Source organism: Ranitomeya imitator, chromosome 10, assembly GCF_032444005.1.
Source record: "Ranitomeya imitator isolate aRanImi1 chromosome 10, aRanImi1.pri, whole genome shotgun sequence".
Taxonomy (NCBI): Eukaryota; Metazoa; Chordata; class Amphibia; order Anura; family Dendrobatidae; genus Ranitomeya; species Ranitomeya imitator.
The window spans coordinates 113929399-113947407 of record NC_091291.1 but is presented as its reverse complement, the minus strand read 5'-3'; the positions used below and the strand labels follow the sequence as shown (position 1 = coordinate 113947407).

Below are 18009 nucleotides of genomic sequence, written 5' to 3'. Positions count from 1 at the left end.
GGGCTACGCCATCCAGTCTAGTCTAGGCCAGAACTGGATCACCAGGCCCTATCCAGGACCTAGAACTAAATCACATCCAGACCTCTTAGCAACCTGCACAAAAGGATATTCTTGACCCTAAAAGGACATTCCCCTATGTTTGTGTATAAAACCCTAAACCACTATTAGTTCCCATAATGGATCCCAGCAGATTCACAAAAGATAACAAGTCAGACACATACTGTGTGTGTGTATATATATATATATATATATCTATATATATATATATAGATATATATATATATCTATATATATCTATATATATATATATATATATATATATCTATATATATCTATATATATATATATATATACTGCTCAAAAAAATAAAGGGAACTCTTAAACAACAGAATATAACTCAAGTAAATCAAACTTGTGTGAAATCAAACTGTCCACTTAGGAAGCAACACGGTTTGACAATCAATTTCACATGCTGTGGTTCAAATGGAATAGACAACAGATGGAAATTATTGGCAATTATCAAGACACACTCAATAAAGGAATGGTTCTGCAGGTGGGGACCACAGACCACATCTCAGTACCAATGCTTGCTGGCTGATGTTTGGTCACTTTTGATTGTTGGTTGTGCTTTCACACTCGTGGTAGCCTGAGACAGACTCTAGAACCAACACAAGTGGCTCAGGTAGTGCAGCTCATCCAAGATGGCACATCAATGCAAGCTGTGGCAAGGCTTGCTGTGTCTGTCAGCGTAGTGTCCAGAGGCTGGAGGTGGTACCAGGAGACAGGCCAGTACACCAGGAGATGTGGAGGGGGCCGTAGGAGGGCAACAACCCATCAGCAGGACCGCTACCTCAGCCTTTGTGCAAGGAGGAACAGGAGGAGCACTGCTAGAGCCCTGCAAAATGACCTTCAGCAGGCTACAAATATGCATGTGTCTGCACAAATGGTTAGAAACCAACTCCATGAGGATGGTCTGAGTGCCCGGGGTTCAAAGATGGGGGTTGTGCTCCCAGCCCAACACTGTGCAGGACGCTTGGCATTTGTCACAGAACACCAGGATTGGCAAATTCGCCACTGGCGCCCTGTGCTCTTCACAGATGAAAGCAGGTTCACACTGAGCACCTGACAGATGTGACAGAGTCTTCAGACACCGTGGAGAGCGATCTGCTGCCTGCACCATCCTTCAGCATGACCAGTTTGGCAGTGGGTCAGTAATGGTGTGGGGTGGCATTTCTTTGGAAGGCCGCACAGTCCTCCATGTGCTCACCAGAGGTAGCCTGACTGCCATTAGGTACCGAGATGAGATCCTCAGACCCCTTGTGAGACCATATGCTGGTGCAGTTGGCCCTGGGTTACTCCTATGCAGGACAATGCCAGACCTCATGTGGCTGGAGTGTCAGCAGTTTCTGCAAGATGAAGGCATTGAAGCTATGGACTGGCCCGCCTGTTCCCCAGACCTGAATCTGATTGAACACATCTGGGACATCATGTCTCGCACCATCCACCAACGTCACGTTGCACCACAGACTGTCCAGGAGTTGGCAGATGCTTTAGTCCAGGTCTGGGAGGAGATCCCTCAGGAAGACCATCCACCGCCTCATCAGGAAAATGCCTAGGCGTTGTATAGTAGGGAGGTCATACAGGCACGTGGAGGCCACACACACTAGTTAGCATCATTTCTGTTGTGAATTCTGTTATCGAACTCTCTCCTGTGGTCATGAATGGTACTTCGGCGAGTTCTGTCCATGGACTCCCTCTGGTGGCTGTGAGTGGAGCTGCTGCTTCTGAGGTTCCTTCCACAGGTGACGTGGTTTATCCTTTGGTTGGCTGCTCTATTTAACTCCACTCAGATGTTACTCCATGCCAGCTGTCAATGTTCCTGCATTGGTTCAGTTCGCTCTTGGATCTTTCTGGTGACCTGTCTACTCCAGCAGAAGCTAAGTTCCTGCTAGTTATTATTTGTTCATTGTTTCCTTGTCCAGCTGGATATCATGATTTTGCCTTGCTAGCTGGAAGCTCTGGGATGCAGAGTGGCATCTCCGCACCGTTAGTCGGTGCGGAGGTCTTTTTGCACACTCTGCGTGGTCTTTTGTAGTTTTTTGTGCTGACCGCAAAGATACCTTTCCTATCCTCTGTCTGTTTAGTAAGTCTGGCCTCCCTTTGCTGAAACCTGTTTCATCTCTGCGTTTGTGACTTTCATCTTTACTCACAGTCAATATATGTGGGGGGCTGCCTTTTCCTTTGGGGAATTTCTCTGAGGCAAGGTAGGCTTTATTTTCTATCTCTAGGGCTAGCTAGCTCTTAGGCTGTGAAGAGGCGTCTAGGGAGTGTCAGGAACGCTCCACGGCTATTTCTAGTTGTTGTGATAGGATTAGGGGTTGCGGTCAGCAGAGCTCCCACATCCCAGAGCTTGTCCTGTGTGAGTTTAACTAGCAGGTCGTGCCGGGTGCTCTTAACCACCAGGTCCATAACACATTTCCTTGTCTTGAGGCATTTCCACTGAAGTTGGATCAGCCTGTAACTTCATTTTCCACTTTGATTTTGAGCATCAATCCAACTCCAGACCTCCATGGGATATTAGTTGTAATTTACATTGATCATTTTTAGGTTATATTGTTCTCAAAACATTCCACTATGCAATGAATAAAGATTTACAACTGGAATATTTCATTCAGTGATATATAAGATGTAGGATTTTAGTGTTCTCTTTATTTTTTTGAGCAGTATATATATATATATATATATATATATATATACAGTGGGGTAAAAAAGTATTTAGTCAGTCAGCAATAGTGCAAGTTCCACCACTTAAAAAGATGAGAGGCGTCTGTAATTTACATCATAGGTAGACCTCAACTATGGGAGACAAACTGAGAAAAAAAAATCCAGAAAATCACATTGTCTGTTTTTTTAACAATTTATTTGCATATTATGGTGGAAAATAAGTATTTGGTCAGAAACAAAATTTCATCTCAATACTTTGTAATATATCCTTTGTTGGCAATGACAGAGGTCAAACGTTTTCTGTAAGTCTTCACAAGGTTGCCACACACTGTTGTTGGTATGTTGGCCCATTCCTCCATGCAGATCTCCTCTAGAGCAGTGATGTTTTTGGCTTTTCACTTGGCAACACGGACTTTCAACTCCCTTCAAAGGTTTTCTATAGGGTTGAGATCTGGAGACTGGCTAGGCCACTCCAGGACCTTGAAATGCTTCTTACGAAGCCACTCCTTCGTTCCCCTGGCGGTGTGCTTTGGATCATTGTCATGTTGAAAGACCCAGCCACGTTTCATCTTCAATGCCCTTGCTGATGGAAGGAGGTTTTCACTCAAAATCTCACGATACATGGCCCCATTCATTCTTTCATGTACCCGGATCAGTCGTCCTGGCCCCTTTGCAGAGAAACAGCCCCAAAGCATGATGTTTCCACCACCATGCTTTACAGTAGGTATGGTGTTTGATGGTTGCAACTCAGTATTCTTTTTCCTCCAAACACGACAAGTTGTGCTTCTACCAAACAGTTCCAGTTTGGTTTCATCAGACCATAGGACATTCTCCCAAAACTCCTCTGGATCATCCAAATGCTCTCTAGCAAACTTCAGACGGGCCTGGACATGTACTGGCTTAAGCAGTGGGACACGTCTGGCACTGCAGGATCTGAGTCCATGGTGGCGTAGTGTGTTACTTATGGTAGGCCTTGTTACATTGGTCCCAGCTCTCTGCAGTTCATTCACTAGGTCCCCCCGCGTGGTTCTGGGATTTTTGCTCACCGTTCTTGTGATCATTCTGACCCCACGGGGTGGGATTTTGCGTGGAGCCCCAGATCGAGGGAGATTATCAGTGGTCTTGTATGTCTTCCATTTTCTAATTATTGCTCCCACTGTTGATTTCTTCACTCCAAGCTGGTTGGCTATTGCAGATTCAGTCTTCCCAGCCTGGTGCAGGGCTACAATTTTGTTTCTGGTGTCCTTTGACAGCTCTTTGGTCTTCACCATAGTGGAGTTTGGAGTCAGACTGTTTGAGGGTGTGCACAGGTGTCTTTTTATACTGATAACAAGTTTAAACAGGTGCCATTACTACAGGTAATGAGTGGAGGAAAGAGGAGACTCTCAAAGAAGAAGTTACAGGTCTGTGAGAGCCAGAAATCTTGATTGTTTGTTTCTGACCAAATACTTATTTTCCACCATAATATGCAAATAAATTGTTAAAAAAAACAGACAATGTGATTTTCTGGATTTTTTTTTCTCAGTTTGTCTCCCATAGTTGAGGTCTACCTATGATGTAAATTACAGACGCCTCTCATCTTTTTAAGTGGTGGAACTTGCACTATTGCTGACTGACTAAATACTTTTTTGCCCCACTGTATATATATATATATATATATATTTATACAGTTAGGGCCAGAAATATTTGGACAGTGACACAAGTTTTGTTATTTTAGCTGTTTACAAAAACATGTTCAGAAATACAATTATATATATAATATGGGCTGAAAGTGCACACTCCCAGCTGCAATATGATAGTTTCCACATCCAAATCGGAGAAAGGGTTTAGGAATCATAGCTCTGTAATGCATAGCGTCCTCTTTTTCAAGGGACCAAAAGTAATTGGACAATGGACTCTAAGGGCTGCAATTAACTCTGAAGGCGTCTCCCTCGTTAACCTGTAATCAATGAAGTAGTTAAAAGGTCAGGGGTGGATTCCAGGTGTGTGGTTTTGCATTTGGAAGCTGTTGCTGTGAGCAGACAACATGCGGTCAAAGGAACTCTCAATTGAGGTGAAGCAGAACATCCTGAGGCTGAAAAAAAAGAAAAAATCCATCAGAGAGATAGCAGACATGCTTGGAGTAGCAAAATCAACAGTTGTGTACATTCTGAGAAAAAAGGAATTGACTGGTGAGCTTGGGAACTCAAAAAGGCCTGGGCGTCCACGGATGACAACAGTGGTGGATGATCGCCGCATACTTAATTTGGTGAAGAAGAACCCGTTCACAACATCAACTGAAGTCCAGAACACTCTCAGTGAAGTAGGTGTATCTGTCTCTAAGTCAACAGTAAAGAGAAGACTCCATGACAGTAAATACAAAGGGTTCACATCTAGATGCAAACCATTCATCAATACCAAAAATAGACAGGCCAGAGTTAAATTTGCAGAAAAACACCTCAAGAAGCCAGCTCAGTTCTGGAAAAGTATTCTATGGACAGATGAGACAAAGATCAACCTGTACCAGAATGATGGGAAGAAAAAAGTTTGGAGAAGAAAGGGAACGGCACATGATCCAAGGCACACCACATCCTCTGTAAAACATGGTGGAGGCAACGTGATGGCATGGGCATGCATGGCTTTCAATGGCACTGGGTCACTTGTGTTTATTGATGACATAAGAGCAGACAAGAGTAGCCGGATGAATTCTGAAGTGTACCGGGATATACTTTCAGCCCAGATTCAGCCAAATGCTGCAAAGTTGATTGGACGGCGCTTCATAGTACAGATGGACAATGACCCCAAGCATACAGCCAAAGCTACCCAGGAGTTCATGAGTGCCAAAAAGTGGAACATTCTGCAATGGCCAAGTCAATCTCCAGATCTAAACCCAATTGAGCATGTATTTCACTTGCTCAAATCCAGACTTAAGACGGAAAGACCCACAAACAAGCAAGACCTGAAGGCTGCGGCTGTAAAGGCCTGGCAAAGCATTAAGAAGGAGGAAACCCAGCGTTTGGTGATGTCCATGGGTTCCAGACTTAAGGCAGTGATTGCCTCCAAAGGATTTGCAACAAAATATTGAAAATAAAAATATTTTGTTTGGGTTATGTTTATTTGTCCAATTACTTTTGACCTCCTAAAATGTGGAGTGTTTGTAAAGAAATGTGTACAATTCCTACATTTTCTATCAGATATTTTTGTTCAACCCTTCAAATTAAACGTTACAATCTGCACTTGAATTCTGTTGTAGAGGTTTCATTTCAAATCCAATGTGGTGGCATGCAGAGCCCAACTCGCGAAAATTGTGTCACTGTCCAAATATTTCTGGCCCTAACTGTATATAAGTGGGTGCAATAAGTATTGAACATGTGACCAATTTTTGAAGAAAATATATTTCTATAGGTGCTATTGACATGAATTTCTCGCCAGATGTCGGTAACAACCCATCCAATCCATCCAAGCAAATAAATCAAACCACAGATATCTATAAATTATGTATTACTTGCACCTGTTTTAACTCGTTCCCTGTATAAAAGACACCTGTCCACACACTCAATCACTCTCCAACCTCTCCACCATGGCCAAGACTAAAAGCTGTTTAAGGGCACCAAGGACAAAATTGTAGACCTGCACAAGGCTGGGATGGGCTACAGGACAATAGGCAAGCAGCTTGGTGAGAAGGCAACAACTGTTGTTGGCCCAATTATAAGAAAAAGGAAGAAACACAAGATGACTGTCAATCTTCCCCGGTCTAGGGCTCCATGCAAGATGTCATGGGGATACTGAGAAAGGTCAGGAATCAGCCAAGAACTACATGGGAGGACCTGGTCAATGACCTGAAGAGAGGTAGGATCACAGTTGCAGACATTACCGTTAGTAACACACTATGTTGTCATGGATTAAAATCCTGCACGGCACATAAGGTCCCCCGGCTCACACCAGCACATGTCCAGGCCCATTTGAAGTTCACCACTGACCATCCGGATGATCCAGAGGAGGCATGGCAGAAGGTCATGTGGTCCGATGAGACCAAAATTTTTTGGTGTCGACTCCACTCACCGTGTTTGGAGGAAGAAGAAGGATGAGTACAACCGCAAGAACACTGTCCCAACCGTGAAGCATCATACTGTGGGGGTGCTTTTCTATAAAGGGGACAGGACAACTGCACCATATTGACGGGAGGTTGGATGTGGTCATGTATTGCGCAATTTTGGCCAACAAACTCCATTGAAGATGGCTCATGGCTGGATCTTCCAGCATGACACTGACCAGAAACACACAGCCAGGGCAACTAAAGAGTCTAACCAGTCTCCAGACCTGAACCCAGTAGAAAATCTTTGGAGGGAGCTGAAACTCAATGTTGGTCAAGGACTACAGGAAACATCTGACCTCTGTAATTGCAAACAAAGGTTTCTGTACCAAATATTAAGATTTTAAGTTCTGTTTTTCTGTTGTATCAAATATTTATTTCATGCAATAAAATGCAAATGAATTTTGTAAGAATCATACAATGTGATTTTCTGGATTATTTTTTAAGATTCTGTCTCACAGGTGAAGTGCACCTACGATAAAAATACAGATCTCTCCATTCTTTGTAGGTGGTGAAACTCAGCAGTGTATCAAATATATCATTTCCCCACTGTATATAAAAATTGAAACTTTAAGAAGAAAAAAGTTGCGGAATGATGGAAATCACAGGTTACAGATCCGATGAAGTGATGACAAATTGGAAACAAAATGTTCAAAACATCTCGATTTATTCAGTCTGAAGTATGAGCAGAAATCCCCGCACTTACTGAGGAATATTCTGCTGCACTGAATGCACTTGGGCAAACCATCAAGATCCGCCGCTGGCAGCTCCTGTGTAATCACCAAGCAATGACATCCCAGATGTGCTCGATGGGAGGCAAGTTCGGAGACTCTGCAGGCCATGGTAGCACGTTTACGCCATGGAGTCTGCTCACTGGCGCATGGGCAACATGTGGCCTGGCATTGTTTAACACGCAACATTTTTATTCTGCAGGAGATAAGACACTGCCAGAGCCAACTGGCAGCAGCTTTCTCCTTTTCCCCCACTATTAAAACAGTTTTGAAAATGGTGAAGCAAATGGTGAAGCAAAAATGGAAATACTAGTAGTTTTCCAAACCTCATGTTAAAATGTGAAACTGTTTTAATCCCCCTCCATACTTGCAGCTCGGATGATACCTGGGTAAGAACCTACAACATTAGTTTTAGAAGAAATAACATCACACAGTTTAATCTCCATTAAAGCCATTCTAGCGCACTGGTATAGTATAATTATTTCCCATTTTCTCTGTTATTAGCAAGGACTAAATGATGGCAATTTTCATATATTTAAGTAAAGTGCATGTTTTTATTTCCAACTAACTCTTCACCTTGCTTTTGACACTTTTTATAACATATGTGATTCATGCAATGGTTCATTCACTTTGACAAACCCTTAAGATCTAATATAATCCATGGATATGGACGAGGGAAATAACTTCAGATCCATTATTAGGTTAAAGGCTACGTGCACCTTCACACAGGAATTTTCCTTTTGTTATTGTTTTTTATTTAATTGCTTTCTGGCTTCCGAAATTTAAAGTTATAAATATTCTACATTTAAAGAATCTTCAACTGTTTTCCTAATGCTCTTTTATCTAGCTGAGTGATCTAAAAAAATGTTATGAATTCATATTGAGGTTTCTGCTCCCGCTCCCTCCCTTCAGTGTTAGTGATAGCAGAATGGATGTACACAGATTTGTAGTGGAGAGGGGAGAAAGTATCTGGGAGGGCACAGAGAAAATCAGAAGGAGAGGGAAAGTACAGTATTGTACAGCTGTACTGATACATGGAAGCAAGTGAAGACAGCAGCACCCTGAATAGAAAAACAGACCTCACATCCAGCCTGTATTCCTGAGAGGGACGCTCTCTCAAGAGAAAAATCTGAAACCTACAAATCACATATGAAGGGTCTGAACGTGAATGATAAGATGATAATTGCAAATTGAAACATTGAGCATAGGAACATGATAAGGAGCACTGTTTATGACGAAGGATGCATCACCATACGAAGCAAGGCAGGAGGATGGCAATTGTGATGAGAGGATAGGTACCAGATCAAGACCAGCGACGCCCGTAGGACCGCACCGCACCATATGCGGGTATAATGAAGGTTTTTTTTGTGCTATGTATAGGGGATTGGCAAGATATATACAGCGTACTAGTATGCAAAAAAAAAAGGCCTTAAAGGTGATGACTGTACTTTATATTAGGAAAACTCGGTAACAGGTTCCCTTTAAATAATGGCATGTATAAAATTTATGAAGCACTAAGATCAAAATGTGCCCATCATATTGCCAAGTTTTGTCACCCAAGGGCCTATTATTTGCTCCCTATGTCAATAATCCAATGCCCTTTTGTCCAATTTCCCACTTGATTCCTGATGTGCAGTTCCTCAGGGGAGGAGCGTCCTGCAGGACCAGTCGCAGCGCCGGCGTAAACTGAACTGCAAGCTGTAAAATATAGAGCCGGTAGTGGCCAAAGCAACTTCTATAGGAATCCGGACACTCTGAGGCTGCAGGGGTGGCCACAAACCTAGTCAACAAGAAGTGTACAATGTAGAATTAAAAAAATCCCATTATTCTTGAGCGCAATTTTAATACGAGGTTCAAGCATTTTGCGATTTTAAACGAAGAACTAGATCCAACTCATTTCATTTTTTTTCCATCTCCACACAGGTATAGGATTTCTTCTATTTCTGCATTTTTTTTTTTTTATCTAAAATTTTATTGTCCAAAGCTGAATAGCAGAGGCGGGTCTGTGTGCTGTGCGCTCTCGCATAGTTTACTCGAACATTAGGTCAAAGTGGGTTAAACGTAATGTTGTGTGTTAGAAACAGCTGTGGTGGCTATGGCATCCGCAAAACATGTTTGCAGGCTCCATGCTGACAGGGGCCGGGATTGTCTTGCAGATAAGGCTATAATAAACGCCCATGTTGAAGAATGCATGATGGAATACTATCTGGCGGAAGATCTCTGTATCTCCTGCATGGACCAGGTGACGTCTTCCGCAGTTCTAGGTTTCCAATGTGCCGAGAGAACTTTTCAGACTTCTTTACTATACTTAGCAAGGAGCAGAAGGTTGATTGCATCTAAGAATGTTTGAGCGACCTTGAGAATGACCTCCTGACCCCCACGCTCTTCCCATCAGCCCACCTGTAGGTGGTTGGAGAAGGTGAGCTTCCATATCACTTTCCCGGCACTCTATGCACTGACCCCTTCTGTATTGTGCTTCATCTTGTAGAATTAGCTACAAATTTTGCTGACAGTGACCTTTCCTGATGACCTGACTGCTTCCTACTAAGCAATTCCCATTCATTGCACACAAGCAGATGGAAGTCATGTCTAGCTGCCGCTTCGTTGCCGCTTCCCTGTGTCTGGCTGATCCATATGAGAGATAGTGATGAGATGAGGATTAGGCAGTTCTATTAACGGGGATGGTATTTTAATTTTAGGTAAGGATTGACAGACGCATAAAGCTAATACGCACAAGAGCTAGAAGATGTCTTCCGTCTGCGGGCAACCTATGTCCTGGCTGCATTCGGACAGTAGCCACATGGGTGCCAAGATAATCTTTAAACCCAGGACTTGGTGTAACCCATCTCATGTACATAGATAAGCTGTGTTTCATGATCACCACTCACTTCCCATGTGGCACGGAGCGACTGTAAAGGGTTAATCAAATCCCAAATCCAGTCGAGGTTTCCACTCCGCACTTCTTGCTGCCGCTTCGCAGCATTTTCTTAGGCCAACAAGACGCCACCACTCAGTAACACACCGGCACTAGAGTTGGTCCCAATCGATTCACCCACCCGAGTCCGTCAGTTGTGTCAGCAATCTGTGGCCGCTGGATGGGAGCCCAGAGAACCTCCTCCTATCTGTGCCACCCGTGGCTCCATTTCTCATTAGCCAGCCTGGTAACATGTCATCGTCTTGTAGCGGGAGGCTAGGACAATGAAGATGTTGTGGCAAAAAAGGGGTTGTTAGGATATTATGTGAAGTTTTATAGTTTTATATACTAATATTATGTGTGTGATAAAATTCATGTTATGTGTTAGCCTTATGGCCGGTGATGTAAGTTCGATTCTCCTGTAGGCTATGCCTAAGGCCGTCCCTGGGAATGCGGCAGGTTTGTCCACTAGGGGAACTATACAGTAGATAGGGATACAGTTTGCACTACACTTGGGATTAGACACTTAATAGAGTTGGGATTAGCCCACAGTTTGGGAGGGGTTAGATGAGGTTTAATAGAAATTGTTTTCCGGGTTACAGCGAGTTAGTCAGAGTCCAGGACTCAGTCAAGCGCAAGTTCTGGGAAGAGTAAAGAACAAGGCCAAACACAGCAGAGTTAGCAAGTTCTAGTGCAGTGAAGGTGCAGCAGAGAAGAGCGGGTTCAGCCAGTGCAAGTTTCCTAGAAGAATGAGGGTACATCTCCAGCCACATCTGGATGCCGGGACAGACTTGGGCCTAAGGTCCAAAAGAGGTATACCTATGTCTCCCTGATGAGGAAGATGTCAGCCGGGTCGCAGAGTGAGGTGAAGATGGTGGGTCTCAGGACAGGACAGGGACAAGGACTGATGGAGAACAAAGCCAAGGGAACATCACTAAAAAGAGACTTTGTCTTAATCTGTATGTTGCAGACATGTAAATGAATTGCACAGTAAAGTTGGACCCTTTAACCTGGACCCAAGGTCTTCAGTCTTGTGTGTAGCCGGAACCGGTCCATGAACGAGGATGGTAACGAAAGCTCCCGATGAAAAAGTGAGTAAGGAACATACTCCACCACACCACACACTCCAACGAGACTCCTGTTTAGAAGAGGGGTTTCAGGACAACCACAGCTCAGTTCTGACCCAAAGAAAACTGGCCCTGTACCCCCTTTCAGTCACAGCATGACACGCGTGATGCCACACCAGGCAGGCTGATCCCTGTGTTGGTAATTGCCTACAGCGCCGATGTCAGGTCAACAGAGTTGCACCCAATAACTAAGCTCAGCGGCTCTGCCCGAGTTGACGGCCGAGGAACTCAGAGCTGCTCAGCCAACTAATTGAAATCAGGAGGACTGCTGATCTTTGAAGACATCAAATTCAAAAGATTAAGTAAATATATGGTTTTATCTCATGCATTTCAAAGTACAATACCCTTTTTCCTTAGGATAAACCATATAGGAACACATGGACAGGAAGGACAGCTTTTACATGTGTACATTTCAAATAAAAAGAGCAACTGATGGCACACGACAGGTCAAAGTTCACTGAAACGGCTGTTAGTAAGACATAGGTTAAAAATGGGGATAATTCAAGAACTTGTGCCTGTGATGGGGATCATCAAAGAACTTGTGCATGTGAAGGGGGTCATCCAAGAACTTGTGCATGTGATGGGGATCATCCAAGAACTTGTGCATGTGATGGGGATAATTCAAGAACTTGTGCATGTGATGGGAATCATCCAAGAACTTGTGCATGTGATGGGGATCATCCAAGAACTTGTGCATGTGATGGGGATCATCCAAGAACTTGTGCATGTGATGGGGATAATTCAAGAACTCGTACATGTGATGGGGATCATCCAAGAACTTGTAGATGTGACGGACATCATCCAAGAACTTGTACATGTGATGGGGATCATCCAAGAACTTGTAGATAAGATGGGGATCATCCAAGAACTTGTACATGTGATGGGGATAATTCAAGAACTTGTGCATGTAATGGGGATCATCCAAGAACTTGCGCATGTGATGGGGATAATTCAAGAACTTGTGCATGTGATGGGAATCATCCAAGAACTTGTGCATGTGATGGGGATCATCCAAGAACTTGTGCATGTGATGGGGATCATCCAACAAATTGTGCATGTGATGGGGATAATTCAAGAACTCGTACATGTGATGGGGATCATCCAAGAACTTGTAGATGTGACGGACATCATCCAAGAACTTGTACATGTGATGGGGATCATCCAAGAACTTGTAGATAAGATGGGGATCATCCAAGAACTTGTACATGTGATGGGGATCATCCAAGAACTTGTATATGTGATGGACATCATCCAAGAACTTGTACATGTGATGGGGATAATTCAAGAACTTGTGCATGTGATGGAGATCATCCAAGAACTTGTACATGTGATGGGGATAATTCAAGAACTTGTGCATGTGATGAGATCATTCAAGAACTTGTATATGTGATGGGCATCATTCAAGAACTTGTACATGTGATGGGGATCATCCAAGAACTTGTACATGTGATGGGGATCATCCACGAACTTGTACATGCGATGGGCATCATTCAAGAACTTGTACATGTGATGGGGATCATTCAAGAACTTGTACATGTGATGGGGATCATCCAAGAACTTGAACATGTGATGGGGATAATTCAAGAACTTGTGCATTTGATTAGATCATCCAAGCACTTGTATATGTGATGGGTATCCTCCACGAACTTGTGCACATAACAGGCATCATTCAAGAACTTGTACATGTAATGGGGATCATCCAAGAACTTGTACATGTGATGGCCATCATCCAAGAACTTGTACATGTGATGGGGATAATTCAAGAACTTGTGCATGAGATGAGATCATCAAGAACTTGTACATGTGATGGGGATCATCCAAGAACTTGTACATGTGATGGGGATGATCCAAGAACTTGTACATGTGATGGGTATCATCCAAGAACTTGTACATGTGATGAGATCATCCAAGAACTTGTATATGTGATGGGTATCATCCAAGAACTTGTACATGTGATGGGGATCATCCAAGAACTTGTGCATGTGATGGGGATCATCCAATAACTTGTACATGTGATGGGGATCATCCAAGAACTTGTATATGTGATGGGGATCATCCAAGAACTTGTAGATAAGATGGGGATAATTCAAGAACTTGTGCATGTGATGGGGATCATCCACAAACTTGTACATGTGATGGACATCATCCAAGAAATTGTACATGTGATGAGATCATTCAAGAACTTGTATATGTTATGGGCATCATCCAAGAATTTGTACATGTAATGGGGATCATCCAAGAACTTGTGCATGTGATGGGGATCATCCAATAACTTGTACATGTGATGGGGATCATCCAAGAACTTGTATATGTGATGGGGATCATCCAAGAACTTGTAGATAAGATGGGGATAATTCAAGAACTTGTGCATGTGATGGGGATCATCCACAAACTTGTACATGTGATTGACATCATCCAAGAACTTGTGCATGTGATGGGGATCATCCAAGAACTAGTGCATGTGATGGGGATAATTCAAGAACTTGTACATGTGATGGAGATCATCCAAGAACTTGTACATGTAATGGGGATCATCAAAGAACTTGTACATGTGATGGGGATCATCCAAGAACTTGTATATGTGATGGGGATCATCCAAGAACTTGTACATGTGATGGGGATCATCCAAGAACTTGTATATGTGATGGACATCATCCAAGAACTTGTACATGTGATGGGGATAATTCAAGAACTTGTGCATGTGATGGAGATCATCCAAGAACTTGTACATGTGATGGGGATAATTCAAGAACTTGTGCATGTGATGAGATCATTCAAGAACTTGTATATGTGATGGGCATCATTCAAGAACTTGTACATGTGATGGGGATCATCCAAGAACTTGTACATGTGATGGGGATCATCCACGAACTTGTACATGCGATGGGCATCATTCAAGAACTTGTACATGTGATGGGGATCATTCAAGAACTTGTACATGTGATGGGGATCATCCAAGAACTTGAACATGTGATGGGGATAATTCAAGAACTTGTGCATTTGATTAGATCATCCAAGCACTTGTATATGTGATGGGTATCCTCCACGAACTTGTGCACATAACAGGCATCATTCAAGAACTTGTACATGTAATGGGGATCATCCAAGAACTTGTACATGTGATGGCCATCATCCAAGAACTTGTACATGTGATGGGGATAATTCAAGAACTTGTGCATGAGATGAGATCATCAAGAACTTGTACATGTGATGGGGATCATCCAAGAACTTGTACATGTGATGGGGATGATCCAAGAACTTGTACATGTGATGGGTATCATCCAAGAACTTGTACATGTGATGAGATCATCCAAGAACTTGTATATGTGATGGGTATCATCCAAGAACTTGTACATGTGATGGGGATCATCCAAGAACTTGTGCATGTGATGGGGATCATCCAATAACTTGTACATGTGATGGGGATCATCCAAGAACTTGTATATGTGATGGGGATCATCCAAGAACTTGTAGATAAGATGGGGATAATTCAAGAACTTGTGCATGTGATGGGGATCATCCACAAACTTGTACATGTGATGGACATCATCCAAGAAATTGTACATGTGATGAGATCATTCAAGAACTTGTATATGTTATGGGCATCATCCAAGAACTTGTACATGTAATGGGGATCATCCAAGAACTTGTGCATGTGATGGGGATCATCCAATAACTTGTACATGTGATGGGGATCATCCAAGAACTTGTATATGTGATGGGGATCATCCAAGAACTTGTAGATAAGATGGGGATAATTCAAGAACTTGTGCATGTGATGGGGATCATCCACAAACTTGTACATGTGATTGACATCATCCAAGAACTTGTGCATGTGATGGGGATCATCCAAGAACTAGTGCATGTGATGGGGATAATTCAAGAACTTGTACACGTGATGGAGATCATCCAAGAACTTGTACATGTAATGGGGATCATCAAAGAACTTGTACATGTGATGGGGATCATCCAAGAACTTGTATATGTGATGGGGATCATCCAAGAACTTGTACATGTGATGGGGATCATCCAAGAACTTGTATATGTGATGGACATCATCCAAGAACTTGTACATGTGATGGGGATAATTCAAGAACTTGTGCATGTGATGGAGATCATCCAAGAACTTGTACATGTGATGGGGATAATTCAAGAACTTGTGCATGTGATGAGATCATTCAAGAACTTGTATATGTGATGGGCATCATTCAAGAACTTGTACATGTGATGGGGATCATCCAAGAACTTGTACATGTGATGGGGATCATCCACGAACTTGTACATGCGATGGGCATCATTCAAGAACTTGTACATGTGATGGGGATCATTCAAGAACTTGTACATGTGATGGGGATCATCCAAGAACTTGAACATGTGATGGGGATAATTCAAGAACTTGTGCATTTGATTAGATCATCCAAGCACTTGTATATGTGATGGGTATCCTCCACGAACTTGTGCACATAACAGGCATCATTCAAGAACTTGTACATGTAATGGGGATCATCCAAGAACTTGTACATGTGATGGCCATCATCCAAGAACTTGTACATGTGATGGGGATAATTCAAGAACTTGTGCATGAGATGAGATCATCAAGAACTTGTACATGTGATGGGGATCATCCAAGAACTTGTACATGTGATGGGGATGATCCAAGAACTTGTACATGTGATGGGTATCATCCAAGAACTTGTACATGTGATGAGATCATCCAAGAACTTGTATATGTGATGGGTATCATCCAAGAACTTGTACATGTGATGGAGATCATCCAAGAACTTGTGCATGTGATGGGGATCATCCAATAACTTGTACATGTGATGGTGATCATCCAAGAACTTGTATATGTGATGGGGATCATCCAAGAACTTGTAGATAAGATGGGGATAATTCAAGAACTTGTGCATGTGATGGGGATCATCCACAAACTTGTACATGTGATGGACATCATCCAAGAAATTGTACATGTGATGAGATCATTCAAGAACTTGTATATGTTATGGGCATCATCCAAGAACTTGTACATGTAATGGGGATCATCCAAGAACTTGTGCATGTGATGGGGATCATCCAATAACTTGTACATGTGATGGGGATCATCCAAGAACTTGTATATGTGATGTGGATCATCCAAGAACTTGTAGATAAGATGGGGATAATTCAAGAACTTGTGCATGTGATGGGGATCATCCACAAACTTGTACATGTGATTGACATCATCCAAGAACTTGTGCATGTGATGGGGATCATCCAAGAACTAGTGCATGTGATGGGGATAATTCAAGAACTTGTACATGTGATGGAGATCATCCAAGAACTTGTACATGTAATGGGGATCATCAAAGAACTTGTACATGTGATGGGGATCATCCAAGAACTTGTATATGTGATGGGGATCATCCAAGAACTTGTACATGTGATGGGGATCATCCAAGAACTTGTATATGTGATGGACATCATCCAAGAACTTGTACATGTGATGGGGATAATTCAAGAACTTGTGCATGTGATGGAGATCATCCAAGAACTTGTACATGTGATGGGGATAATTCAAGAACTTGTGCATGTGATGAGATCATTCAAGAACTTGTATATGTGATGGGCATCATTCAAGAACTTGTACATGTGATGGGGATCATCCAAGAACTTGTACATGTGATGGGGATCATCCACGAACTTGTACATGCGATGGGCATCATTCAAGAACTTGTACATGTGATGGGGATCATTCAAGAACTTGTACATGTGATGGGGATCATCCAAGAACTTGAACATGTGATGGGGATAATTCAAGAACTTGTGCATTTGATTAGATCATCCAAGCACTTGTATATGTGATGGGTATCCTCCACGAACTTGTGCACATAACAGGCATCATTCAAGAACTTGTACATGTAATGGGGATCATCCAAGAACTTGTACATGTGATGGCCATCATCCAAGAACTTGTACATGTGATGGGGATAATTCAAGAACTTGTGCATGAGATGAGATCATCAAGAACTTGTACATGTGATGGGGATCATCCAAGAACTTGTACATGTGATGGGGATGATCCAAGAACTTGTACATGTGATGGGTATCATCCAAGAACTTGTACATGTGATGAGATCATCCAAGAACTTGTATATGTGATGGGTATCATCCAAGAACTTGTACATGTGATGGAGATCATCCAAGAACTTGTGCATGTGATGGGGATCATCCAATAACTTGTACATGTGATGGGGATCATCCAAGAACTTGTATATGTGATGGGGATCATCCAAGAACTTGTAGATAAGATGGGGATAATTCAAGAACTTGTGCATGTGATGGGGATCATCCACAAACTTGTACATGTGATGGACATCATCCAAGAAATTGTACATGTGATGAGATCATTCAAGAACTTGTATATGTTATGGGCATCATCCAAGAACTTGTACATGTAATGGG

At 42.6% G+C, this 18009-nt stretch overlaps 1 long non-coding RNA gene across 1 annotated transcript in view; it reads left to right on the top strand.

Moving 5' to 3' along the window:
• Nucleotides 1–9842: 9842 nt before the first annotated feature.
• LOC138651399 (uncharacterized) overlaps nt 9843–18009 on the top strand; it is an 80591-nt gene continuing 72424 nt past the window's right edge. The window contains exons 1-2 of the long non-coding RNA XR_011315477.1: nt 9843–9946; nt 11412–11532. This is a non-coding gene — a long non-coding RNA (uncharacterized lncRNA). The remainder of the gene's footprint in view (nt 9947–11411; nt 11533–18009) is intronic.